The following is a 27,101-nucleotide window of genomic DNA, read 5'->3' as shown; positions in this document are numbered from 1 at the left end:
GGACATCTGCTAAAAGCAGATTTTCTTCTGTAGACTTTATTTTGTATTTTGTACTGCAACAAATGAGAGCACATCCCCCAGAACATGAAGAATGCTACTGTATGTTCGCATATAAGAGCAAAATTCAACTAAGAGTGAAAAGATCCCTTCAGGCATGTTACAGGGCACTCCAACAGCAAAGTGCACTGGACACTTAGAACAAGCTAAAACTTTCTTCCCCTCCTTCAGCTAGTGTAGAACAGAAAAGTGCTCTTAGGACACTCAAGAACATTAAAACAACTCTTCTGGAGTTAATATTATAATCCCATTTTGTTGCAGTGCAGCCCTTATTTTACTTTACAATTGGCAAAATGTCACAACAGCATGGTAGGTCATTACACTCAAGTACTATTCCAGTTGCACTGGGCTTAAGTCTGCACTTCAGATTGTCATTTACCCTTCCTCTGCCTGTTCTTACAGACACATGATATGCCTTCCCTACCTCAAATGATAACGGACATCTAAGCTTTATATCAAGAGTTGAAGCCACCTGTCCTTATCTTTTATATGTTGCCACTTGACCCAGAAAACCAGTGTGTACAAAAAAGGGCCTGTTTTGCATCACTTACCCCATTGAACCAGTGAAATAATATATGAACACCATTCAAAACACTGGAAATTGTGTCATCATCTCTAGTGGGCCAGGATTTCTCTTTAAAAGGTTTGGCTTTGGCAGTTACCTGATCTCCTCCATTTTATTATAATGAAATTAGAAATAAGATGTCCATTAATTCCCTCACTTCAGACAGATTATAGTAAGAACTGTCTCCTTGATTTTGCTGCAGCCTGAGATGTAAAGTTTTTAGGAAATAAGTTCTCCATATCAGTCAGTAGATTAAGGTTCCAGGTCTGATTTCAGGTTGTCCTTTCCTTTACAAATTTCAGAAAAATGTAATATGTACCTACCCTTTAAAAATATCTTTAAACTCATTAAACAATAAAAGTACCCTCAGGTCTTAATAAGACAATCAACCTGTGATTATGGGGTGGAAACTAGATAAAGCTCATTAAGAATATAGAACTTATTAAAACATTAATATGGAAGTACCAGTATTATAGAATATCATTTCTATAGACACATTTATTGAAAAAAGCTGAGTAATATCTCTGAAAGACAAAGAGCTGCAATCTGCAGTCAAACCTGAAAGGCCATCTTTTCAGGTGAAATTACACTGAGCAATCTGTTAGCTAAAGCTGGAAAACAATAGGGCTTTCTTTACTGCTGGATGTGAAACTAGAAAATCCTAGGTAATTGCATTATTTGAGAGCACAGAGGTGGTACAGATCAAGAAATGTCACAGAGTTGCTCAGGAGGCAGCTGGCTGGGGATAGGGGAGCATACTTTTACAGCAGCTGGAGGATTGTTTTCTATTTGGCTCTCAGAAATGGACAAACAGGACAGTAGGCAGCAGAGAGGGAGACATGCTCCATGACTTGGTGGAAAGATAAGGAACCCAGACACAAAGACTCAAAACCCAAACAAAATTCTGTGAATAGAAACCAGAAGAAAAAATGCATCTGGGATTTAGCACATTATTTATTTTTTTTCCCTAGATCTGCATGTTTTCCACATTAGTAAATAAAAACTAACATATTGCTTCATCTCATGTAAAATGTGCACGTCTGCACATATAAGCACACCCTTGAAAAGAGACACCACAGACTCTTGAGTCCCCACTGAATAGTGGCTCAGGGAAAGGTATGCCTGAGCTACAGGGTGGACATCACTGCTTGTGGGAGTGCAAAGCAGCAGAGCTTTCCTCCCATGAAGGCATATCCCCCAGATCCAGGTTACAGGAAGCAGCAATGTTGCTGTCTACCTAAACGAGGGAAAGCTGAAGATCATGCAGGTGGGGTAGAGTGACACCTACGTGGCAGCCTGGCAAGGGTCCAGCTTGTCAGGGGAGAACATTGAACAGATGAAATCCTTACCTAAGGTGATTAAGCAGAGTCCCATTTACTTCAGCAGAGCTATGACATTTTACACTAAGGGAGGATGTGGCCCCGTTTTCTTCCTTTGTTTCGTGTTCTTATTCACGGTCCACGGGAAGGCTGAGATTGCGATCACATTACGCCTTGTTCGAGACACGCAGAGCTGTACACCTGCTGTTACTCACTGTACACCTTCCTTTCTAGTTCACTGGGTTTTTAATGGTGTGCTTTCATTTTATGCTTATGCAGGGACAAACATGTCTCTTTAATTCTACCTATTAGCATTGTCCTCTAATCCTACCCTTAAAATAGCAGAACAAAGGCAGTAAGTAAAATCTGGTTTGCCTGAATGAATTCAGAATGTATTTTTTAAATCCAGAACACCGGGCTTTCATTAGCAGAGCAGTGAGTCACCCTATCAACTGTACCCAGAATAAATAAGAACTGCATCCATTGAAATTGAAACTGTGCTCTCCCTTAATGGGCAAGTGTCTCTGAGGAGAACCTGATGGGAGAAAGTGATCCAGCTTTTGGGGATGTCACTCCTTTCTCCTCAGCTGTGAAACTTTCTGAAATATTTTTTTTCTGTTCCTAGAAAAACAAAAGGCACATAAGATGCAAAATAATACTCTCTGTTCTTAGCTGCTAGCAAAAAAGTCTCTATCACAAAAATTTTCATACTAAGGGTATTCCTGCAGTCATTCCTGATACCACAACACTTATTATCCTTCTTGCTATTAACAGCATTTATTTTTAGTGCGGCAGTTTCACTGCAAAATGCTATGCATGAACACATAGGATGAGAACCCCTGTCCCCTAAAGTACACAATATAAGGACAATAAAATCCTGAAAGCAAAAAAAAGAAAACACCATACTAGCAAAGGGCCAAGTCTCACACACTTGATTACCTTCATGAAAAGGCTCTTATTCCTAGAGTAGTCCCATTGACCTGATAGGTGTTTGAGGACTTAAGTCTTACAAGCATATCAGAATTTGGCCTAAACTCTGGATTAAAATAACATGATGGAAGACTGCTCTGTATCAGTTGCCCATCAGGGATCAAGGCTACCAAGCAATCACACAATCACACCAGTTCTCCAGAACTAGCCTTTGGCTGTCCTTTGCTGAAATTTTCACTAGTACACAGCTGTGTATCGTAAGGATTTGGGATGTGATTTAACTGAAAGAACTGATAAAATTATAGGTTTGTGTATTTATCTACTGGTCCTTTCGATACCTGCTTTCTTGCTTCAGAAAGCAAAACCCAGTGAAGTTACTTATACATTCCATTTAACGTGTTATGCGAAATCTTAGTCAAAACTCAGGTTTTTTTGGAGTTCACTGTAACTATTTCAAAATTAGATCCAAATTTACCTAGAATGTTAAGTAGTTTACTTCCATTCATAGTTGGTATTACACCTAAATAATGTTACCTTCAGTAATTGAAATTCAGTGGCATGTCCAGAGCAAAATGCAAAAAAAATGTCTTCACTAACATGGTAACTTCGGCCTCTTCAAAGAGTGCCATTTTATGTAGTCATTTTATCTTTGTAAGGCTCAGAGTTTTTGTACTTGCAAATGTCTGGGCTTTCTCTGTTTGTTGGCCAGTCTGAATGATTTACCTAAGATCTTGTGAGGTTATTCAAAACTTCCTTCTAGGAAGCCCAGCAGCTTCTGACTTCTACTATTTGTGTATGTACTTGCTGTCATAAGAAACCTTGCTGGCTGCCAGCTGCTGTATCAGTTCCTTGAAACAGCAGACAGGCAGGACAAGCTAGAGCAGTCAGAAGGTTGCACTAATTGAAGATGGGACACTTATTTGGCAAATGACTCCCTTAGCGCTAGCAATTCTATGCTCACTTCAAGTTTGTCACTGCAAAGGAGTGTCACCATCGTTGTGAGAGGTGAAGAGTCACATTAGAACCTTATTTCAGCATAGAATTAATCTTACCTGTATATTTCCAGTGGTTTAGTCGTCTTATGAAAATCTTGAGTGGTGGCACCTGCATATTTTCTGTAGGAAAGTACTCCATCATCTCATATGTTTCCCTTATTAGAGAAGTTATCTTTGTTCATTTTCTCCATGTAAAATTTAATCCTCCTCTTTGTATACCAAGATGGCTTAGCAGGGCTCTGTGGTCTGAGTTATAACTGGGTATATAACTGAGTAACCCAGATACTTCTAGGGCTTTTATCAAACAAGGCCCTCAGCAGTGAAATTTCCTTCATTTATAGATAGCTAATAGTCCCCTTATAATCACACACAAATACAGATCAGGTATAATAAAGCTTAGTCATCCAGTGACTTTTAATATATGCATCCATAAATGGATACCTGTGTTGAGAAATCATAGATTTCATTTTCAGAACTGCAAACTATCAACTCTCCAACCGAAAAGGTAAGTGCTCAGCACCTGCGTAAGCCAGACCCTTGTGGTACCTCAGGCTGGGTGTTCATCGCTTGGGGTAGGGAATACATATGGATGTATTTGGAAATACAGACTTTCTTCTGTTGTACTAGCAACAAAATTGCTCTAGCAACCATTTCTTCCTCCGTCATCTGTGATGTTCTCCTCAGCATTCCATCTAATCCCATTAGAGCTTGTGGCACAGATGACTGGGAATTCAATGCAACAGTTAACTCTCAGTAGCAACCAAGAAAGAATCCCTTCAGGCCAAATGTTCCCACAGGTATGCATACTCAAATCCCTCTAATAGCCCTCTAAGCTTAAAGGAAATATTTCAAGTGACAGAAGGAGGGAAGCACTCGTGTTCTGTCCCTTGGAGCATGATTACAGTCATCACTTGAGGCCTGGAAATTGCAGAGTATACTTTTCCACTTCAGAATACTTTCAGATGTTTCATCATAATCTAAATTTCATCAAAAATGGACTATGGAAGAATTTGATGATGAGATTCACATTGGGATCTCCATGATTTATTTCTAGTTCACTGTCACTTAACATATTTATTAGTGACATTTTGCAACATCTTGCGTCACTTGTGACTGCAAGCCAAGACGCGATGTGACTAAGAGAGAAGGGAAATCACGCATAATGAGATACAGCTAAGTATAAATACCCACCTTACTTCAAACAAAAAAGAGGACTGGAAAGGAGGGGAACGAAATTCTCTGTGACATATATTTTTAGACAGATTCATGAAAAAGTCATTTTTGGAATGGTTTTGATTACTCATTTTAGTCTTTCAGAACTTCAAGTACATTGTTACAAGCTGTCTCCATCTGTCAAATCTTTCTTAAGTGATGCAGAGATCTACGCAGAGAGAAGAAAGAAATACCAGATTTTCCTTAAAAAGCTCTAGGCCAAGAGCTAGTTATTTTAAAAACTAAAGTTGGTTTTTTCTGTTTGTTTTTTTTTTAATTTATTTTTTATTTATTTTTTCTTTTTTTGGCCAGCCACTGGTAGTACAGTGAAGTTTTCTTATATCCAGACCACAAAAAGAGAAATGTCCCTAGAGAGGTGCTATATTATAGAAAAACCACCTCTTCTGTATTTGTGTGCCCTGCTTAACTAGCTCATGTTTGCTAAAAGCCAGCAGTATTGGGTTTGTTGCTAAAAGAAAAACTGCTTCAAAGATAAAGGCAGAGGTAGTTATTGGGTCATTCCAGGTTGGAGAAGATAAATGCATGAAATGTTACCATATATAATTTCTGTGTCTTTGAATGTCTTTTTTTTTTTTTAAATCAATAAAGTATAAAATTAGAAATAGAAATATTTTGCTTATTGAATTTTCTGGTAATATCTGCTTTCTAGCGTTCTACCCTGATATTGATTTCTGACAGTGTGCATATGTAAGAGGTATGTGCAGATTTCTGCGTGAGTCAGTTGACAAGAGAAATGAATGCCGGCAGTGATGGGAACCCTGCCTCCCACCCGCGAACCTATGCACTAGCTGCTGAACGCATTTGCAGATTGCTCTTATGTCTCATAGCATAACAAAACAAGCTCCAAAAGCAAAAACAATTGAATTACCCACAGCAAGCCACTGCTAAGAAGTGTTTTTGCATTCTTTGATTAGCATCTGCTGTATTAGTAGAAAAACAGCCTCTAAAAATAAATGGATAAGGTTATGCTACAGAAGTGTTTAACTTGAACCTGAAAATGAGAAACATCCAGTATCATGTCCTGATAGTCTCCCCTTACCATTTAACAACCCAAGGCTACCACTGCTGCCTACTTGCCTACTGCTGGGTAGCTACTTCCTTTTCCTTTTTTTTTTTTTTTTTTTTTCTGAGGTCGCTGAGGAGTCTTATATTCTGCATTGCCCTGCCTCAACAATAGTTGCAAGGAATGTAAGCAGTTGTTCCTGATCCATTCAGGAACTCTGAAATAACTACACTGCTCCAGCACTATGTAAACATTTTTTTTCCAATCACATGAAACTCAGTGGATTTCTTACTGAGACCATCTATTCATTCAAAGAAAATAGTATGAATATCAATGGAGAAAACGGTGTGAATATCAATGGATGAGATCTAGGCAATTCTAACAGGAAAGAATGTCAAATCCTTTCTACTGAGACATGGTCCTCTAAGTGATTTAGTGCCCCTCAATGCCCACTGAAATCCGATATTCAGCATGTGGCAAGAAAAGGTTTATAAATGATAGATTACAGGGAAAATGACAGACAGGATGGCAAATCCTGAAAGACAAGTGATTTCTATTTATTTGTTCATTTGTTATAAACATTTTTTTGCATGAAAGTCTCTTTCATATAACAAAATTAATATCAATTTGCTGCAACTTCCTCCATCTCAATAAATAGCTTTGAAACTGCTGCAATTCCTCAGCTGCATTTAAACTATTTGATAAGCAACCTTTTGTCATATACCAATATGTGACTGAAATGTGCCTTTAACACAAATCAGAAGTGAAGAGATCAAATAAATCTCTGGCATAATTACAGGGCTTCCAAGTGAGCTACGGTAAGATGAATTTGACTTGAGGCTGTATATTTAGCCTGGAAACAACCAGCCTGGGCATCTCGAATCAGACAGACCCAGCACACGTGCAAACGCTACAGCTGCCGCCGTGATGCAGATGCTAATAATTCAGAGGCTTTGTACCCTGTGATTATGCACGTGCTGTGTAGTGGTTCAGATTAAAGAGTTAAACAAAGTGCATCTCCCTCCCCTCTTGGCGGAAAGATAACTCAAACCCATCTGATATTTGCAGACAGTTGGACGGCAGCTGAGGTTTCATTAGGAATCCCACGTATGGCCAGAAGCAACATACACCTCGGTGTTTCCGGGAGCCGCAGGCAGCCAGAACAGATGGTAGAAATCATCATCCCCAGACAGTCATCAGGGGAACCTCAGGCCACATGCTTGAATTTTTCTCAATGAACCGCATACAAGGCAGGCATTCGATCCATGTGACGGCAGCTGCCGGGTCCTGGGGGAGCGGGAGGCGGCGGAGTGGAGGAAGGCTCTCGCAGGTTATTAACAGGTCACACTGTGACATTAGCAGTCCGGAAGCATCGCCTCTCCCAGGGGGCTAAAACAAAAGCAAGGGAGAGGTTCCACATAATTCAAACACAGTTCAATGCTTACAGATTACAGCACATAATCTGCTTGGCAACAGCACAGCGCACAGAGACACTCTGCTATCTGATTTCCCTCTTTCTTCTAGCTGTTTCCATTAGAAATGTCAGAAGGAATCCTTGATGCAGTAAATGTCCTATGCAAATCTCAAGGGAGGAAGAGCACAGCTTTTCCCTGCGATTTTCAGAATAAGACCTGGAGGCAAGGCTGATGGTGACGGTTGAGCTCCCTTGTTCAGATGTCCCCAATCTTTATGTTCCGTTCGTGACATGCTAGACGCTGCTTTGCTTATTGATCATCGCCGCCTGTCTGAATCACCAAGCCCCTTCTGTGAGCAGAGAGACTTGCTGCAACTGTCTGTCTCATTAGAGGGAAACTTTCCGTGGTAATATTTGGAGGTAACAAGCCATTTGGGAGAAGAGGCTTAAAATATTGCATTTGACAAGGCAGACGGTTTTAAAAATCATTACCCCAGCCCTACAACTACCCACCTCTTTGCTCTCATCCCAGCCCTCCCCTGCATAGCCAGACATGCACACCAGTCTGCAGATGGAAAATCTCAAAATCCTGGCCTGCTTTAAACATCCTCTGTCCAGCACTGGCAGGTTGGGGCGATGGTACTCGGCCAAGCTCTCTGAATTAAATCCTGGAGAGCACAGTAATACAAATATATATATGTGTGGGTTTGTGTGTACACAAATAAGTGGGTGAGGGTGTGTGCATGCATGTATTTGTAAATACAAATAGAATTACTTTATACCCGGAAGCTACTTCCTTTTTAATTGCTTACACATTCTAAGTTTAAAATGGAGTTTATCAGGATCTGAATCAGAAAGATTCTGCAAATAAATATGCCTTAGGATTTTTCTTATGCTAAGTGAAGTTATTGAACAGCCAATTTTCTACTTTCTCTGTAGAAAAACTTGGTTATCCTTTGCAGCATTTTTTTGGTTTATTATGTTTTTTGTTTCCTGCCTTGTACAGCAGACAGACCCCACTCACACTCCTGTTTTTTTTTCTTGTCTGCTGTGCTGGGTACTGCATTTCCCATTCTCCTGCTTGCCTATCTGATCCAGGTAGCTACTGGAAAGGTAGGTCTCAGCTGATCCTTCTCAGCTTCTCCAACAAAACTCAGTGCTCACTGGACCATTATGTAGGACACCAAATCCTAAGTGCTATCCTAAGAATCCTTTCCAGTAAATTCATTCTTTGCATTGCACTGGGAAACCATAAGTGTGGACTGTGCAGTGTCTGATACACCCGGATTTTCCAGGATCCATTGCATGCGAACTTAACACACTGCCCGGCCAAGAAGCAGAAACCTGGATCTGCCATGCAAACACTGACCATTTGTCTGGGACTTCCAGGAGCCAAGAAGACTGGCTAGGGAGGGAGAGAAGTGAAGCTGTACTTGGTACTGTAGATTAGTTGCAGCACTCAGCAGTCAAATTGGCCTATTAACCCCCTTTGGAAGCATTTACTCACACCTGAAATATGGGGTGAAAACCCAGAACCCAAAATAACTTTGTCACTCTGTTAAAGATTAGCTAGCCAAAACGAGCAAGGCTGTGGATGTGCTCGTGTTGTCAGTCCTGAGAAGGAGACACAGTCCGTTCAGTAGCTCTGTGAATTCAACGGGCATCCCAAGATGTCCCCTTTGCACTGTCATCAAAATATTTTCTAGAAGTGACTGAGGGCAATTTAAATAGGGGCATGTATCAAGTTTGGGGTACTGGACACTCCCACGCTGAGCTGGTGCCTGCAGAGTGACTCCGGGCAGGAGCCTGTGCTGGCAGCACAGCTGCAGTAAGGCTTCCCTGGCTATTAAGAAAGAGGCAAGGTTTGCAGGTAGAGATAACGGCTTTTGTAGAGGAACTGTCAGAACTGGAAAAAATTAACAACTTTTCATGCTCATAGGACCCTCTTCAGGCCTGGAGCCGAAGCAAGAACTTCCTGGGTGGGAACAATTAGCTGTTAAGAGCGGTTCTTAATTTTCACAGCCACTAAGGTTTGTCAGATTGGAAATGATGATGTATTACAACCTTGTGCCAAAGTCTCACACTTGACATCCTTTCAAATCCTCTTATTGTCTGTTCGTATGTAAAAGACCTCAGCTCTTACAGACTGGAGCTTGTGCTGACTTGTTGTAGTTTATGTACAGCTCTCCCGCTGGCAGTTTTTTAGTAGAATATGTGGTGGCAACAGCAAGGACTCTTTTCAGCACAGAAGATTAATAGGAATGCAAGTGAGAGGTGAGTTCTTTTATCTGGGGCTGCAAGAAGTGTGCAAAATTCAGCCATCAGAAAACATTACTGAAGAAAACTTTCCTTTTTTTAAAGAGTTCTACTAAAAATACTTTTTCCCTTTAACATAGAAATTGCTTTTATCCTAGTAAGAATTATCTACAGTACTAAGTCTAGACACGTTCTTCTTTATTAGAGAGTACTTTTGTATGAGTTACTTTCAAAAAGTCTTTCATGTTCCACCAAATGATGAGTGTTAATGTCAGTGCAAAGAACAGGATTTTAAAAGAAAAAAAAGTTAATGAAGTGGGATGAAATTACAATTTGTGAAAGAAGTGAAGCTGACAGTTCCCCATGAACTCCATATTCACCCACAGATGGATGCAGAACTACTGGGAGTAAGGACCTAATGGGATGCTACATCCCACCCTTCTCCCACCCCTAAGTGACACTTGGTGCTGTATGTGTTCTCTAGCCCAAAGTCCCCAGTGACCATCTCACACTGCATTTCCCCTAGTCCAGTCCCTTCGATGCTGCAGCTGCATCTGCTCTGGCCCAGGTAAGCCCAGAGATTTTCCATACTGTCTCACCAACACAGCAATTACCCCATTACCCCAGATGTGGCACATCAAGTCCAATGGCCTTTTTTTTTTTTTTTAAGCTAGGGTAGCTAAGGTTATACTGTCCATTTTCAACTTATTATTTTTTAAAGTTTCCAGTGGAGTGAAGTTTCACAGGTTAAGTTTTTTGTGCTGTGTCTCTATACCAGTTATAAACTTGTTACCTTTAATGTTACTGTTCTTGTACTGCAGTGAATAGGAACTCTAACCGACTTGAGGTCATTCAATCAATGACCTTCAATTTTTATTCCATCACCATGTATCCGTTACCCTCCTAAAATAATTCTGTTTTTTATATGGGAGGCCTTTAAATGGAATCTTCCTTTTATGAAAGGATATCAAGAGTCATAAATATTTTGTGTTGCTCCTTTTTAGACTTGAAGTTTTACTTTAGAAATGGGGAAAAAAGAAGTTAACGCTCTTTTCAGTGGGAGATCACACCACTTATTTTTTCAAAGTGTGAAGATGTGCACTTGCAACATGTCTATTTTCATGCTCTGATTCAAGATGACAGCTCAGTTACATGTCCATTCACTTCCTGCAGGTGATAGAAGGCAGTACTGGTGAATGACACATCAATGGAAATTGGACAAGGCTGTTCAGCTAATTTTACCGTATGCGACAGCCTCCTAGACACGACACCACGACATCGCGTCTTTCCTGCTGACATCAGCTGAATGTCCAAGTTTTGTCCTGAGAAGAGCTCATACAAAATCAATAAATGCATGGGTAAAAATCTTAGCTTTGTAAATAATATCAGCATGCGGTACTGTGCCACACAGAATGGTAAGGGAAATCACAATAACAAGGCTGAGATGCTGGATCGCAGCAAAAGTATTTGGTCACATACCACATATTAAAGAAATAGCCTGTGCCAGTCCTGTGGCATTAGCACAATATGAACATCCTGAAGCAGAGCCACGATCAGCACATTCCCTTTGGCTTGCTATGGTGGAGTAAAAGGACAGGGTTTCACTAAAAATGTATGGGCTCATTTGCAGACAAAGCAGGGAGGATATTACAGCTCCTGGCAAGGCAATGAATGATGCAAGGCCAAGAAGGAGCAAACTAGACCACAGTGGGGAAAGAAACGATCTCAGAGCAAGCTTATGCTATTTTCCTACCCTGACACAGTAGTTCAACAAATCCTTTGAGTGTCATAAAGAAGCAGGCTGAGAAAGGTGATGGGAGGATACCAGAGATGCAGCATTAATTCAGTGTGATCAGTGACTCAGTCCCAGAGTTACTGATTGCCAAACATAACCCTGCACCTTCAGAGGGTATGAACACACAGAAAGCCTTAAGAAAAGCAAAGGTATATTAAAAGCATGCATGAGAAAGGCAAACACCGAGAAAACAGGAATAACAGAGAGTGGCAAACACAGAAAAGGAAGCAACAGCAATGAAGGCAAATATGCACAGAACAAGCAAAGGATAGAGAGGAAGGTAAACACATAAGCAAAAAGTAGTGATTAAAAGAAAGGTTACCCCATAAATCTTTCTGGAGTTTTTCTTGAACCTCCAAAGAAGACATTCAGTCGTAACAGTGATTTTACTACATGAAGCCAGAACAGAAATCAAAACCTGCTTTAATTAATAGCTATACAAAATTTGTAACACTAAATCATAGACTTCTCTTTTTAAATTGTTTGTCCCTCACAGTTGCAGAAAAAATTCTGAAGATGCAAATGAAGGGTCAAAATCTATGAAGCAAATAAAAAAACAGGAAAAGATAAATTTTTGGGGTTTTGCTTAGTTTTGTTTTGTTGTTTTAATGAATCTTAGATGGTGACAACAGTGCAAATACTGTAACCTTGCTTTGTTATCACTCTACCAACCGTACCAGCTTTCCACATGTGCAAATACTTATGCATAACTGATTGCCTGATGTGAGAGCAGGGGGAAAACTCACTCTTTTGAAGTATTCTCTTAGCTCAGGATTACTGGGTTATGGTCAAGATTTAGTTCAGCATGATTTCCCTTTACAAAATTTTGCAGCTTGCACCAACACTTCTTGTAGCCATTGGAATAAATTTCAGATAGCATAACCCAAAAGAAAAGAGAAATGAGTTTCTGTATTTTTCTAACACAGAGTCAACCTGAAATATGAACAGTGCCCAAAGAAAAGTCATGTTGCATTTCTGAAGGAACTCCCCCACACAGATGTGGGTATTTTCTGCTGTGAAAAATTGGCTACTTAAATTGGCCTAGCAAACTTCTACATCAGAACTTAAGTTAATGTCTTAAAAAATATTCTTGACAACAACAAATACATCCAGTTGTTTTGTTGCTTCGTTTAAAAGCATGACAAAGCATCAGGTGACTAGCTGTCCCGCTGAACAGCTAGCTTTGACAGGAGATTATTTTCCAGGGTCAGTGTTAAGTAATTAAAGATGTCTTTCAAAATTCCCCTGGGATTATTTCTATTGACTTAGAAAGCTATAAATGGGACCCCTGATTCTCCACCTCCCTACTCAGTGGTTCACAGGAGGCTGCAATGTCAATAGAAGTGGAAAGGACTTCCCCTGAAACAAATGAGGACACGTGCTGGTTATTAAAGGACTGCATTATGTAAATCTTTATAGACAAACATTGAGAGACTTCACCAGTTCCAGCAAACAACAAAGTACCAAAAAGTACTACGTCACTTTTTCTAATAGCTAAGCTGGGAACCTACCTAGAACTGCTCCAAAATAAAAGCAAGCAAGCTGCCCTTCTCCTTCCCAACACTAAAGCCTTTGAGATAATGAACTATAATCAAAACCGGCTTATGTGTTATATTGCAGACTTTGATTAACTCAAGATACAGTCACTTCCTACTACACAACGTCTCGTGCTGCTAGTTTTCCTGTCAAAACCACAGTCTATGATACCAACTAGGTCATCACAGTTGCTCTGATTCTGCACTGGTGCAAAGTGGAATTGTCTCAGAAAAAAAATAAGGGCCGTAAAAAATTCTGCTCTGAACTTGGAAGAACTCCACTGCAGCAACGAAAACTGCTCTCAGCTGGAACCAAAATCTACCTTTAGCCACAAACAGCAGTCTTCCAGCAGCCTGAACAACACATACCAAGGTAAGGAACATAATTTCAATAAGGTAGAAGTGAAACAAAGGTGAAGTTAATCTCCAACAGAAGTGATTAAGAAAAAAATATCCTAAGCTCTTGCAGACAGCAGCGGAACTCGACTCCTTCAGGAGCTGCCATTGCAGTCAGTTAGTGCTGAAATGTCCTTCCTTCCTTCTTTCCTCCCATAAATGGGTGATGTAGACAATTTTAATTCAAAAATTCTAATTAGCATATACAATACAGCAGGTGCTCTAGCAAATCATAGACATCTGAATAAAAGCTTAAAGGCCTTGGATTATCTTTTAACACCAGAATAGGAGACTTTAATCAGGTCTGATATGTCTGGCACATACCGAGAGTTAATTAGGTTTAGTAGTAGTGATCATAATGGAAATGCTTAGGTTTGTGGGGTTTGTTTTTTTCTTTTTTTTATGCCAGTAGCAAGACCTGAGGAGAACTCAGCTTACTGTTTCAAGGTGATTTCTGTGCTGCCTTGAGGCTCTGAGGATTTATCTTCCTCTGGTCTCTTCTGGTGGTCAAATTCCAGACTGTAGGTGTTACTGTCCATGGCTCTGCCTTTCAGATAATTACTTAAATGCATGGGTGTTTCATACCTGAAACATGTTACCAGGTTAAAACTGAAACACAATATATGTATTGCTGTAAATTAGCACGCAAAGCACCCAATTTGCTTCAGGGAGAGCAAATATCTAAGTAATGGCATCTAAGAAAGGACATGTCTGAATCGGGCCCTCCATCACAGAACTCTTAGTTAACTCAAAAAAACCAATGCCCCGATGAGTGTGTTTTGTGTTGCTTTTTTTATTGCCAGTTAATATATGACCCAGTCCCAGAGACTTAAATCCCCTTGGCTTGGGGAAGGATTGCAGAATTGTTCCATCAGGTTGCATGTTGTTGTCCCGACAAATTATTAAAGCTGTTCATGACCCGAGGTGCTAATATAGATTCTTCACATTTCCAGTAAGCCAGTTTGCAATGTATTAATATAGAAAGCATTTGATCTCAAGTCAAATAACTTCATTTTCCTTCTTAGCCCAAACAACTGTTATTATCCTTCTGCACCGGAGAGTCAAAACTTACCAACTTCCTTATTAAAAATAAATCCGTGTTTCAGCACAGTAACACCAAAAGCAACCAGCCAAACAAAAGGAAAAGAAATGAGCGTAGAGGCCAGAAAATATGAATGCTGGGGGGTTGAGCAGAAGGAGCTAAGCTACTTCCACACTAAGAACTGGCCTCCCAGAAGAGACATTGAGTACTTGCATGATTAGACCAATGAAAGTGATTTCACTTTGGAATGAATTTATGACCCACTTTCAAATCCCTGAAGAAAACAGGGATTTAAAATGGGAAAGCTGAAAAGCCACAACAGCAGCAATGCAAACGTCTGCTCTTTTTCTCAGTCTTATAATAGTGTCATGGCCCTGATGTTAAAAAAAAAAAACCACACAGTATGTCAGCAACGTGCTGGAGGCAATGGAAGTTATCAATCAGTAATGTGAAGTGGATTTAAGCAGCTTAATAGAGGGCAAAATTCAATTGATTAATGGTTAGGGAAGTACTCACTGACGTGGAGGTTTCAAGGAATTACAATCTGATTAAAATTCCATTTCAGAAATGAAGGGATATAGGATGCTAATCAGTCTAAACCACAGATTATTAGTGCCAGCTATTTGTAACAGCTGGGTCTATTGTGATAAAAACAAAATGTGACTCAATTTTGGTGAGAGGGGTGATCATTTATTTATTTTGAGAACTAGAGCACATCAGAGTAAGCAACACCCATGCACCAAGCTTGCTGGTCTCTGGCTGTCATTTAACACCTGAAAATCCAATTGGGTTTTGGTCAGCTTTGGCGGGAAAGGGAAAACATGGATCTCTTCAGTCACCTACAATGAAATAAGTTTTTGTATGTTCACCAGAGCCACCTCAGGAGGCTCCAGAGTCCTCTACAGCCCTTCAGACTAGGGTGCTTTGGGAACAAACGTGGATTTAGAGGTCCTACCAGCAAGACAGGCTATCAGAATGTTTCTTTTAGAGATGTTATGGTAAGATAAAATCAGTGCCTACAGACCTGAAAGATTTCTTCTCCCTTTTTCCCCCCTTATTTTAGGATGAACGTCTATTTGGGTTAGGAATTCAAAAACTCAAGGAAATATTTCAGTAACAGTAGCTTAGATCTGCCTCATTACATTTGGGTTCCCCATAAAGAGGCAATCTCATGGGCTTGCTTGAGAAAGAAGAAGATTTAAGGCAGTACTTCTCATCAGCTCCTAAATTAAGCAGACCATTACTGTGCTGCAGTATTTATATCATGGTTTTAGGAGCCTCAAATGTGAGCTTTTCCAAACCACATTTGTACTGTTTCTGGAATGCAGAAACAGTTTCTTTCAGCTCTGCTATTGACAGTATTGGTTTGCTCTGGCATGGCTTCTAGTTCTGAGTACAAAGAGCTGTGACATTTCAGAAGATGTGTAAAGTCATACTTAAGATTTAAATCCTTTAACTGGAGCCAAACATCTGTTATCAATTGAAGTTGTGAGCACTGATCCAAATTTGGAGTTATTCTGGTGAATTAGGTCAATTTCTAAAGATTTATTGGGACAACCTTTAGGTACGGAGATTTGGTTTGATAAGAAAGAGACAGAATATGTTAATAACTCCTAATTTCCATGTATTTGATTCCTCTGGAAAGAATGGTGTTTGGACCTGAAAAAAATAAAAGAAAAAGGATTTATAAATTATTTCTAAGTACCTGCATATGGCATCAAAATAGAAAAAGATATTTGTCGCATTATTATTAACTTGTTTAAAAAACAAACAGTTCTCTGAGCTTGATGAATGTAAGCTCATTTGGGGGGGGCATATCAAACATACGAAGGGAGAATTAAAAACAAACAAACATACAAATTACAGTCTGTTCTTTTCATCCAGTGAGGACCACTGACATTCAGACCTCTATAGCCTAATTTAGGCAATCTTTCACTTCTGGAGCTGACCTCATACTATGAAGCAGAAAATACCTGGGGCAAAATGAACATCTGGTAGGCTTGAGAAGATTGAATTTTCCTGACAGGCTTGTTGCATCCCTGCCTAAAATAAAGAATTTTTTATCTGGACTCCATAGACCTAACAAATCACTGGGAGAAGGTCATTAGTTCTTCAGATGTGTCTAACTTTGAAGCTCACATTTCCAGGTAAGGAACAGTCCTTTTATGTAAGGGTCAACTTATATTCACCTTATTGCCATGGGACAGCTTCTGAATGGAGACTACTCCTGATTTTTATCCCTCTCTCTGTCACCCACTGATATAGGCAAGTGCCAGGCCTTAAAAACCTACCAGAAAGAAAGTACATGGCAGAGGAGTTTCAGCAGGCAGAGTGGAAGCTGTGTTTTAGCATACATTATTCAATGACACTAGATGGCAGAGCAGCTGTTTTGAATTAGTGAAATGGCATCTTCCAGAGTGGTTTGCTGTTATTTTATTTTATGCCATTACAGTTTGAAAAGGTGTTGACTTATCTATGCTGGCTTTTGATTTTAATGAACTTCTTGGCTGAGGGCTGAAGTCAAAAGTATAAGAGGATCAAAATGAAATTTTAATCTAGTCTAAGGGTGACAAAAGACTGAAAAACGAGAACAGAAAGGACCAAAGGACTGTCCAGTAGCTATTTGACCACATCAGCTGAATCTATGTTTTTTTGACAGAGGAGGATATAAAAGTTTGGGGTCTAAGAGAAGTTGTTGACTTGGGGAACCGGAAGATTTTGGACAAGAGTCTGAAAGAAAAGTTCAGAGCACTGCAGAAGGACGTCAGAAGTTTGGGATTAGAAACAAAGAGTGGTGGGTCTGGGCTTTAAGATGTAGAGAGTCATTCGTCCAGCTCCCAGGGCCCAGCCGAGGCCATGTGTCCTGGCAGTGGGAGCCCCCCAAACCCAGTGGTGCCCTTGTGTCAGAGCTACTCACATGGAATTCTGTGGACCTTTCGTTGGCAGCACCTTCTCACCATCACCACTGCCAGCAGGCTGGTTTTCACTTCATACTTACCATTCTGCAGGATAACTGCTCCTCGTACAAGTCCATATCAAGCCTAAGGCACTTGTCCACCATGACGTGCGGAAGGGTGGGCGTGCTGCAGCTGTTTTCACCCTCCATATCCCAGAGAAGTATGATATGTGCTAGCATGACCAATTGCACACCCAACATTGCTTAAAACTGTTCACCTGTATTATAGGGGTCCTCATAGGGATGAGATCAGTATTAACTCTCAGTGAATTTCCAGGAACATGTACATATTTTCTGAAATAATACAATTTTTCTGGAAAAAAATAAATCTGGAAAGCGATAAAACCTTTCTTATTGTCAAGCAATAAAACCTTTCACTTTTCACTCAATGTTCTGCTTAGAACTTAGAAAGAAGGAGATGTACTATTTCCTTGCTGCCATCAGACACAAGGCAGAAAGACACAACTGCAAGGAACCAGTGACATGACGAGGAACAGAGACTCCCAGATCCCTGCCCTACCCCCTGGACCATGCTGCTCAGTCATCATATTGCAAGCCCCGCTGAAATGTGGGGCTGTTGGGTCTAAAGTGTGTTCTTTAGAGCCACAAGGCAGAAGGCAGATTTCTACAGCAAAATGCACTTTATTTTCATCTCCCCCTCAAATCCAGCTGACCTGGAAATGTTCAACAGTGCCATGTAAATAGCCCAAACAATTTCCCTTCAGGACCAAAAAAAAAATCAATTCAGATAGCCTTGCACCCTCTTTCTGTCTCCTTCCCCCACAGACCCAAGTGAGGGTAATTAATGAAACGAGTGTTAGCAAGTATAAATTTCACAGAATCATAGAAGCATAGAATGGTTAGAGTTGGAAGGAGCCTTAAAGATCATCTTAGTTCCAATGCTCCTGACGTGGGCAGGGACACTTTCCACTAGACCAGGTTGCTCAAAGCCCCGTCCAGCCTGGCCTTGAACACTTCCAGGGATGGGGCACCCACAACTTCTCTGAGCAGCCTGCTCCAGCGTCTCACGACCCTTGCAGTAAAGAATTTCTTCCTAGTATCTAATCTAAATCTATGTCACAGAAGAAATAGATCAAAATAAAATGTGAACAAGATTGTTTCTACAACACTGTACCATGAGATGAGGGCTGCCAGGGCTTGGCCTTCTGATGTTTTGGGATCAGCTGGAGCACGAGCCAGAGCACAAAGGAGAAAGCAGTTTGCAGAGGGTAATTGCTGTCCTGTGGCTCTGCATGCGGGGTTAGGGCCATCACCCTTTCCCCTAGCAAGTGCTGCTGCCAGCAGAGAAGAGGATGTACTCAGCTGCCAGAACAGACTGCAGACACACATCTGTAAACACAAGCTGTAAACATCACTTTGCACCTTTGCAAACTGGACAAAGCTCACAAAGAGGGCTGAAAGAATGAATTAACGAATTCAAAGAGATGCTGGCATGGCAGTTGCTATGGAAGCAAAAGGAAATATTTTTAGATTGTTCTTGCATCACATATTCTCCCACACAGAAACTCCCATTGCCTCAAATTACCTTTAGCAAGGAGTGAAAGAGGAGCATCTCTTCACTTCATCATCCATTCTGCCTGTTTTCTGAGCTGGTAGTGAGCCCATGCTGGACTTACATTGCAGTCCCCCGAGAACCTGAAAGTTATTAAAAGACAGAAAGATACGTGTGGCTGCTATACAGAGAAGGCATGAAAATTTTTTGTAATTTGAAGTCCATGGCTGACTTCTGTGCATTACTGTAATGAACATGCATTTATTTCTTTCTTCTGGAAACACACCTGACATAATACTAACTCAGATATACAGATCTCCTGTGCAAGGGAAAAAGAGTGCATTAGTTAAGTTATATGCATTATGCAAAAGACATAAACAGCCACATGTTTGTGCATAACTGGATGATTCCCTAGGGAGTAATTAGCATTTTGGCAGAGCAGCTTGCAACTATTTCTGCTCTTCTGCTAGAGAAATTTGATGGGGAGGAGTCTGTTTTGGTTACTAAAATCCAATTTATTGTATATTTTAGTATAGCTACCAGATACATTTCAAGGTAGATAAGCTAGCCAACTCCGATACTATCTTTCTACCAGTGACCTCCTCCCTCATATTCTCTTGCCAGTTTTAATGACAGTTTGAAGCTAAAATGTGAACTGGAAAGAAAGAGTACTGCTAATGGATGGTCTTTCTGAAGTATTGCTCCATTCTTGAAAATCTGCATTTTTAAGCAAACATTATTTTTCCCTTAATGTTGTCATGCAATAAAATTTATTCAAAGTAGCATTAGGGAAAAATACTCTTTCAGCACTGGCAAATATCTTACTCAGAGGAAACAACTCCTACAATACCTACAAGCCAGCGGGTTGTGGGGCTGTACAAAGGCGTACATACAGTTGCCAGACTGCAGATAAGGATCACTTTCACAGAGTCTCTGCAGCAAGTCACAGGATGGTGGGGCGAGAGCCCGAGACGTCCGGTTTGCACAAGTTCCTCTTTATAGTCACGCTAAGAAACGCTACGCCTCAGATAAGACTTCCCACAGCAGACATTTCTTCCTAGATCCAGTGCAGCATGTTCAGAGGGTGCCACCAAGCACCCCGATGCAGCTGGGGGTAGGCGTTCTCAAAGCCTTAATGTTTGTTTTTACAACGGACTTCTTTAGCCAAAGAGGGGAGTAATGAAATAAATGTCGTATGCCATGAAACGAATGGGGGATCCCACACTTGTTCCTTTCATCCTGCAGCTGTACGTCATAACCAGCTCTTTTTCCCCATCCCACAGGAGACAGAGAAGATGCTGAGGCAGCACGCAGGCGCCTGCAATTTCTGTGTTTCCTAAGAGATTGGGAAAGCTCCCAACAGCCCTTCCATACCAACAGAAGTACCACCGCCCACCCCGCCAACAGCAGTGAGAAACAGCAGAGCAGCAGGCTGGAAATGGAGGATTAGCTCCAGCAGCAAACAGGCTGCACTGGAAGGAAACCCCTAGGGAGGAGTCAGCAGCCCTGTGACGAGGGGCAAGCAAGGCTCGGGAAGAGAGCTGCTGATAGATGTCCAGTGAAACCAGTCTCATCCATTCATCTGTCAGGAGACTTCAGTTGTTTACCATGGCCTCATCCTCAATGTGTCAAACAGTGTGCTTTATTAATAGGGTGAATTAGCTTGCAGCTCTCAATAAATTACTGGTTGCCGTTATGTTTTGGCAGCGTTTGGTTTGATAGAATCACAGAATCACAGAATCACAGAATCTTAGTGGTTGGAAGGGACCTTTGAGATCATCGAGTCCAACCACATTAAAAAAAAAAAAAAAAAAAAAAAAAAACAAACCACACACAAAAACACACAAACAAACAAAAAAACACAACACAAAACCAAACAAACAACAACACCCCCCCTCCAAAAAAAAAAAAGCAAGCAGCATCCATCAACTAAACCCCACACACAACACCCCACCACAAACCAACAATCCCGGGCACTAGAGCACGCCCTGAAGAGCCACGTCTACACGTTTCTTAAATACCTCCAGGGATGGTGACTCCACCACCTCCCTGGGCAGGCTGTTCCAGTGCCTGACCACTCTCCCTCAGAAGGAGGGAGATGCAATAGTAATCACTGAAAGGAGTGGATATCACCATCCATCACATGACAGGGTGATTAATGGTACTGCTTTGACCTCTGCCAGTTAGCCCTAGCCAGGAAATAGAAAAGCAGCTTCTCTCTGCAGTCCTCCCTGGGACACACCTTATCTAGAGCTGTCTCTATGCATGAGGGGAAGGAAGCCTGATGTGGCCTCTATCTCTGGGAGGAGGGGGAACGAATGGGCTCCACCTCAAGATCAAAGATGCCCAAGGGAGCAGAAGTCCTTAAAGCTTTACTCTACCTTGGTAGAAAGGAGGAATGTTTAGAAAGAGATGGATTGTATCTGGTGCCCCTCATACTTTACGACTCTGAAGCATGGTGTACAAATCTGGGGCTACACTTTTTGAATGCAAATTACTTTCAGTTTGAAAGCAGGGTTTAGGGTTTCCCATACAGTACATGCTGCCTCTCCAGGGACAATCTGCTAAAACATGCGGAAAGCTTTGCACAGCCTCTCCCTGCAGATTACTGAAAATGTGTTCTTCTGCTCAAGCTCCCTTTTTCAACAGGCTGTTTGCTGCCTCAAGTTCTAATGATTATACCTTCCCTCACCATTTTGTGAATCTTAATATTTTCTCTTCTGATTACACTTTAAAAGCAGAGCTAAATCCCCTTTATGTAGCGCAAGCAAAGCCCACTGCCCTGGTTTCACAGGTTTGGGACAGGCAGAGCTCCCAGCAGGCTGAGCCATATTTGAAGAAAATACCCAACAGCGTCTCCGCTCACTGAAGATGGAAAGCATGAAACCCAGACAGGCAAAATCCATTTGTTTGTAGCAAGTTAAGTATCACTTGAGAGAGCAATTATCAGTTCAAAACCAAGACAGGATAATGGACGTGGTAATTCGAAACTAGTTGGTAGGCCAGTGGGAGAGGGACAAGAAACCAAAGAAAACTAGAGGAGATGGTTCTGCAGCATGACAAGCTCGGCTTGGATGCTGGGAACAGCTGAGATCTGCAGCAGTGAGGCTGCTCTGGAGAACAAACAGATTCACATGAGTGGTTTAGCAGTGACTTGGAAGGGAGCTGCCAGCAAAAAAGTACTTTATCAAAACTTTCAAAAAGTTTGCAGTAGCAAGGAACATCAATGACTTCAGCAAATGATGATGTTTTGTTCTGCAGACACCAGGGTTGGGCAAGGGCCACTCGGGTGATTAATCAGGTGAGAAACTTAATCTACCTACTTAGGCCATGGAAGCTGGGAACACTGTAGTACTGCCAAGGATAGTATTGCTGGGTAAAGTGTTTGTTCAACTCTGAAAAAGGCTGCATTGTTCTAGAAATAAAGACCATGCTGTCCAGCGCTCTACTGTAGCACTCTGTTACACCTTTCTCACAGCCACACCACGGAAGTAAAAATGGATCCTGCCTGGGAGGTATTTGTCCTCGAAACACCCCAGGAAGAAAGGGAAGAGCCCCTTCAAATGCTGGATGTGCAAGAGAGCACAAAATAGTGCAGCAGTATCCATTCCTGGGGCTAAGTCCTTGCCTCCCTGGGAAGGTGTTTGTGCTGGCAAGAGGCAAGAAGATCACTGCAGCTAAGTAAAACAGGACACAGGTTTGCGTTCGCTAACCACATCACACCCATTTACTTGGTTCCTTCTGCATTCCTTACCTAATGCAGGTGGGACAAAGCCCCAGAAAAACTGCCCTGAATGAAGGAGCCATCATAGATCCATAGATCATCATCTGTTATCTATGTTTCCAGCGCAAGCCCTGCAACTCTGGAGTCAAAGGGCAAGATTGTGGTGATGTGGGAGGCACACCGGGCTCTGCCGCTGCTCAGCTGGCCCATGGTTACCCGAGGACAGCATGAATTGTGGCAGTAATGGCAATAGGGCTAGGGCAGCAAACCAAGGGCTCGTCTTCCTCATTCTAACATGGTCCAAATAATTTTACTTGCATTACATTTTTTATGTTGTGCTTCAATGGGCTTTTAAGAGATGGCTGGAGAGTGCTGGTAGAAGAAATGGAGCTGGGATATGCATTGTACGGAGTGTTTTAGCAGAGCAGGATCAGCTGTGCCAGTGCAGGCAGAAAAGAAAGGAGTAAGATAGTAAGACATAAGAAATACAAATTTTCTGGCTTAAAATGATGGCCATTGGGTTTTTTTTGCCTTGCTTACTGCTAGTTCTCTTCCCAACTGGCTCTGTGATAATTGCTTTCTCTATTCACCTCATCAGTCACTGTGCAGTAGCTATTATATCAAATAAAACTGTCTGCAGTGGAAGACCCAGACTCTTCTGTTTTTATTGTTGTGAGGAAGTTAGTGTCAGTAATAGTTCATTACCCAGTTTATCTGCCTCAGTGATCTTTCCTTGACTGAAGTGAAAACTTTTTGTTAAAAACTGCCAGTTCTATTCCCTCACCTTAGTATCCTGTGCTGAAAAGGACTCTATGGCTGTTACAGACATTCAAAGGTAGATCTCATTAAAGATACTGTAAACCGTTCTTTAGAATAGGACAGTGATTAAGAAACTTTGCTTCATCTCACAGGCTTTAAAAATCTCTCTTCTTCATTAATGTTAGAAACTGATTTCTCCCCATCATAGATGATGGTCTTAACATTGTTTTGTTGCCTATTGTACATATATTCCTAGTTAAGCCAAAACATATATAGATTTTTGTGTTATGTCAAAGTGATAAATAAGGCATTTGGGACAAGATTCAGACCATCCAAGCTGTGATTGCAGCACAGGTTAGGCATATTGATCCTAAACAGCGGATTTGGAAAGCCTTCCCGCTGGCACTGCTTTACGTCAGTCATGTTTACAACTCACAGGGGAACTCCATATTGAGCCTTGGAGCTCTCAGGACCACAAGGTTTAGCCACTTGGGTGCAATTACCTACACATGATGAGCCTGGCACTCAGTATGGCATTTAGGCAAAACCTGCGATCCCTGAGGAGGTACACTCTGCATGGACTTAAGCCAGTGACCACAACACAGAGCACCAGAGCTACAGTTATTCTGAGTAGCATTCAGCTTCAGATTAAGAATCCTGAATGTGGGTGCCTGCTTGTGTGTGAGGTGTCCCATCATACTCAGCAGACATATCATATAGGCAATAGAGGCAGGAGAGTGATTCAGCTAACCAAAATTTGATATCCAGGCATGGACTGATCTACCCTGATGTAGATGTCTTGTGCTATTTTGGTTGCTGTGGGATATCCTCCTTGGCCTCTAGCTGCCACTCCAGGACATGAGGATCTCCTGTAAGTCATAGGTCATTTCTGTCAGCCCTCTGCAGACATCTCATATGCTCTGAGGATCTCAAATGGCTCTGTGTGTGAATTGCAGCCCTAATGGCTGGTTAGCTGAATATCTCTCTCAGCTCCAGTGAGACTGGTCTGATTAGATCTACCCTGACCTGTAATGGGACCATAGAGTCAGGTACTGTAATATCAAACTGAAACCCACCACTTCATTAACAAAAACAAGTGCTGATGGCAACATCCACTTATATATAATTACTTATTGGTCACTACAGTCATTCAGGGAACTGGAGACTTGATGTGAAGCTTTCTCTAAACCCAGGAGACAGACTCGTAGCCTCTGTATCTTAGAGTGTATCTAGACTACTGTGCGATGTGCTACCCCAAGGGCAGGACTGACATCACCCTCCCTTTAGGTTGAAGAGCCCTGCGCAGCTTGGGGAAATAGTAGGAAAGTATGTAAAAAGGAACCTGCCTGTGAGGTCCAGCAGCCATGGCTGGGTAGGATCTGTCTCCTGGATTTCTCTTTCCCAAGGACTTTCCAATGTAAAAGACACAGGAACAGGGCCTGATCCATCTCCCAAAGCTGGCTAGAGGTCCCAACCAGCAGGTTACACAGCCAAGTTCCTGTCTCAGTTATTCACTTGTTGATCCCATGAATCCGTCACATAATCACAGACTCATACAATGTCTTTATTTATGTATTTTACAGTTAGGCAGAACGTCAATGTCTGCATGTGTCACACACCATTATATTTTACCTGTACCAAGGCCAATAATTTTGGCTTGATTAAACTTATCCTTCCAGAAAGACATCCAGAGTAGATAACACATTGCTTCTGCTGGAAGCCTCTTTCAAAGGTTAACATTATACTCTACTCATTGTTAAGAAATATGTGCTCTCTTTTTTGTTTGAATTTGTTCAGCTTGAGCTTCAAAACATCAGTTCTTGTTATGTTTTTATCTAGTAGGTTCAATAATCTTTTAGCAAACAATTTTTCCATGCTGGTTCTAATAGCCAGTAACCGAGACATCTCTTAATCTGTTTTTTTGGTAAGCTGATTTGTCCTTTCTCAATACTCATTGCAAGTCAGCCTTCCTACCTCTGAATGGTTCCTGCACCCACTTCCAAGGTTGTTAACTCATTTTTAAAGTGTCATCAATAGACCTGCATCTGTTCTCACCAAGGGTGTATGAAAAGGTTAAATCATGAAGCTCATTTATGCATCAGACATTAGCGAGACTGTTGCACAGGGAGCTCATCTGAAGTAGCTTGTTGCTCTCTTTTTGCCTCTCCAGCACCCCCTTGCCCAGGGGTGGATACTTCTGAGCCTGTGCCTAAGACAGGAGAGAGCAGAAAGGGAAGAAAAGCCCTCTGCTACGTGAGGCTGGTTGACATGGCTTTCAGGAAAAGGAGCAGCAAGGGCTGGCAGTGGTGGTCACTGGGGGACTGGAGTCCAGAAGAGCATGCAGCAAAAAAAGCAAATAGCTTGTTCCAGAGATGACTATAATTTTAAGAGCTGGTTGAACTGAATGGTTTCTGATACAGCTCTGCCTCCTTGTTCCTCTGGTTTTAAAATAAAGAACAAGAAGGATTACAGAGTGGTATTGCCATTATCACCCCCATGCTACGGCTGCTAACAGGGAGTTAGCTGATGAAGTGTATTTGATGTACTTGATGAAGTGGTGGCACAGGCTAATGAAATTGTTGTTCACTCAAGCATGTGAAGACTTTTACTATAATCCCAGTTCTGACTGTTTTTCTTCTTCCAAAAGTAACTTAATCATAATATATTTCAGTTTCCCCAGTATCCTTTCTCCTCCTTCTATCTAACTCTGTAAAGCTAGGACTTAGAGGTATCACATCTTTTAATAAAGAGCTCTGAACCCACTTGAAATCCCTGGGCATTACTTTCACATCTTACCTATTCTTTTGGCTCAGCAGTGACAATGGAATTACGTGCAACGTTTCTGCCTAATTCCTGTGGGTAAATGTTCGTCCTATATCCAGATTTCCTCCTGGTCTCACAGCCAAGTGTAGGACAGACCCATAATTCCTTATCATCTGGCTACATGTCTCTAGGAATAGCTCTAGTTAGTAAATTTTGTATTCACCCTGACATCTAAAATACCACCAGCTTCTTTGATGTGCTACTGTGGGGACAAAAATGGCAGGAATGTAGGAATCATTACAGTGTAAGTTAAATGTCATGCTTTCTAGAACAGGCACTTCATGCAGCTGCCGAAATAGCTCTGCTGAAAAGCAGACTAGCATACCAATTTTCAGATTTTCAGATCTTACACTGTGCATACCAATGCATTTGTAAATTCTTTCTCACTTACGCAACTGCATTACTGTGCACGCAATATTTTAATTTATTTCAAACAAGACACTTAAAACTATGTTTTGAATAATCCAACCATGTAACCCTACAGGAAGGTCACAAAGGTCGTAAAGGTTACAGCTTTAAATTTTGCCTGTATGAGACAGAATAAAAGTTTGCTATTTTACACCATACACTATGAACAAAGTTAATTTTCCTCAAGGGTTTAATATATCAGACTTGACTTTCATGTCTTACTATGTCATCAGGCTCCCAAAACACAATTCTTTTTCTTTGAGTTATGGCAGTGCTTCAATTATTCTGATGACTATACTTGTAGAGGGGGAAAAAAAGAGAGAACAAGGTTAGTTTTACTAGACTCAAGTCACCCACTTGGTCTCATGCCAGCATCCA

The sequence above is a fragment of the Numenius arquata genome, chromosome 2, assembly GCF_964106895.1.
Source record: "Numenius arquata chromosome 2, bNumArq3.hap1.1, whole genome shotgun sequence".
Classification (NCBI taxonomy): Eukaryota; Metazoa; Chordata; class Aves; order Charadriiformes; family Scolopacidae; genus Numenius; species Numenius arquata.
The sequence above is the reverse complement of the archived record's forward strand: the minus strand, read 5'-3'. Positions refer to the sequence as shown.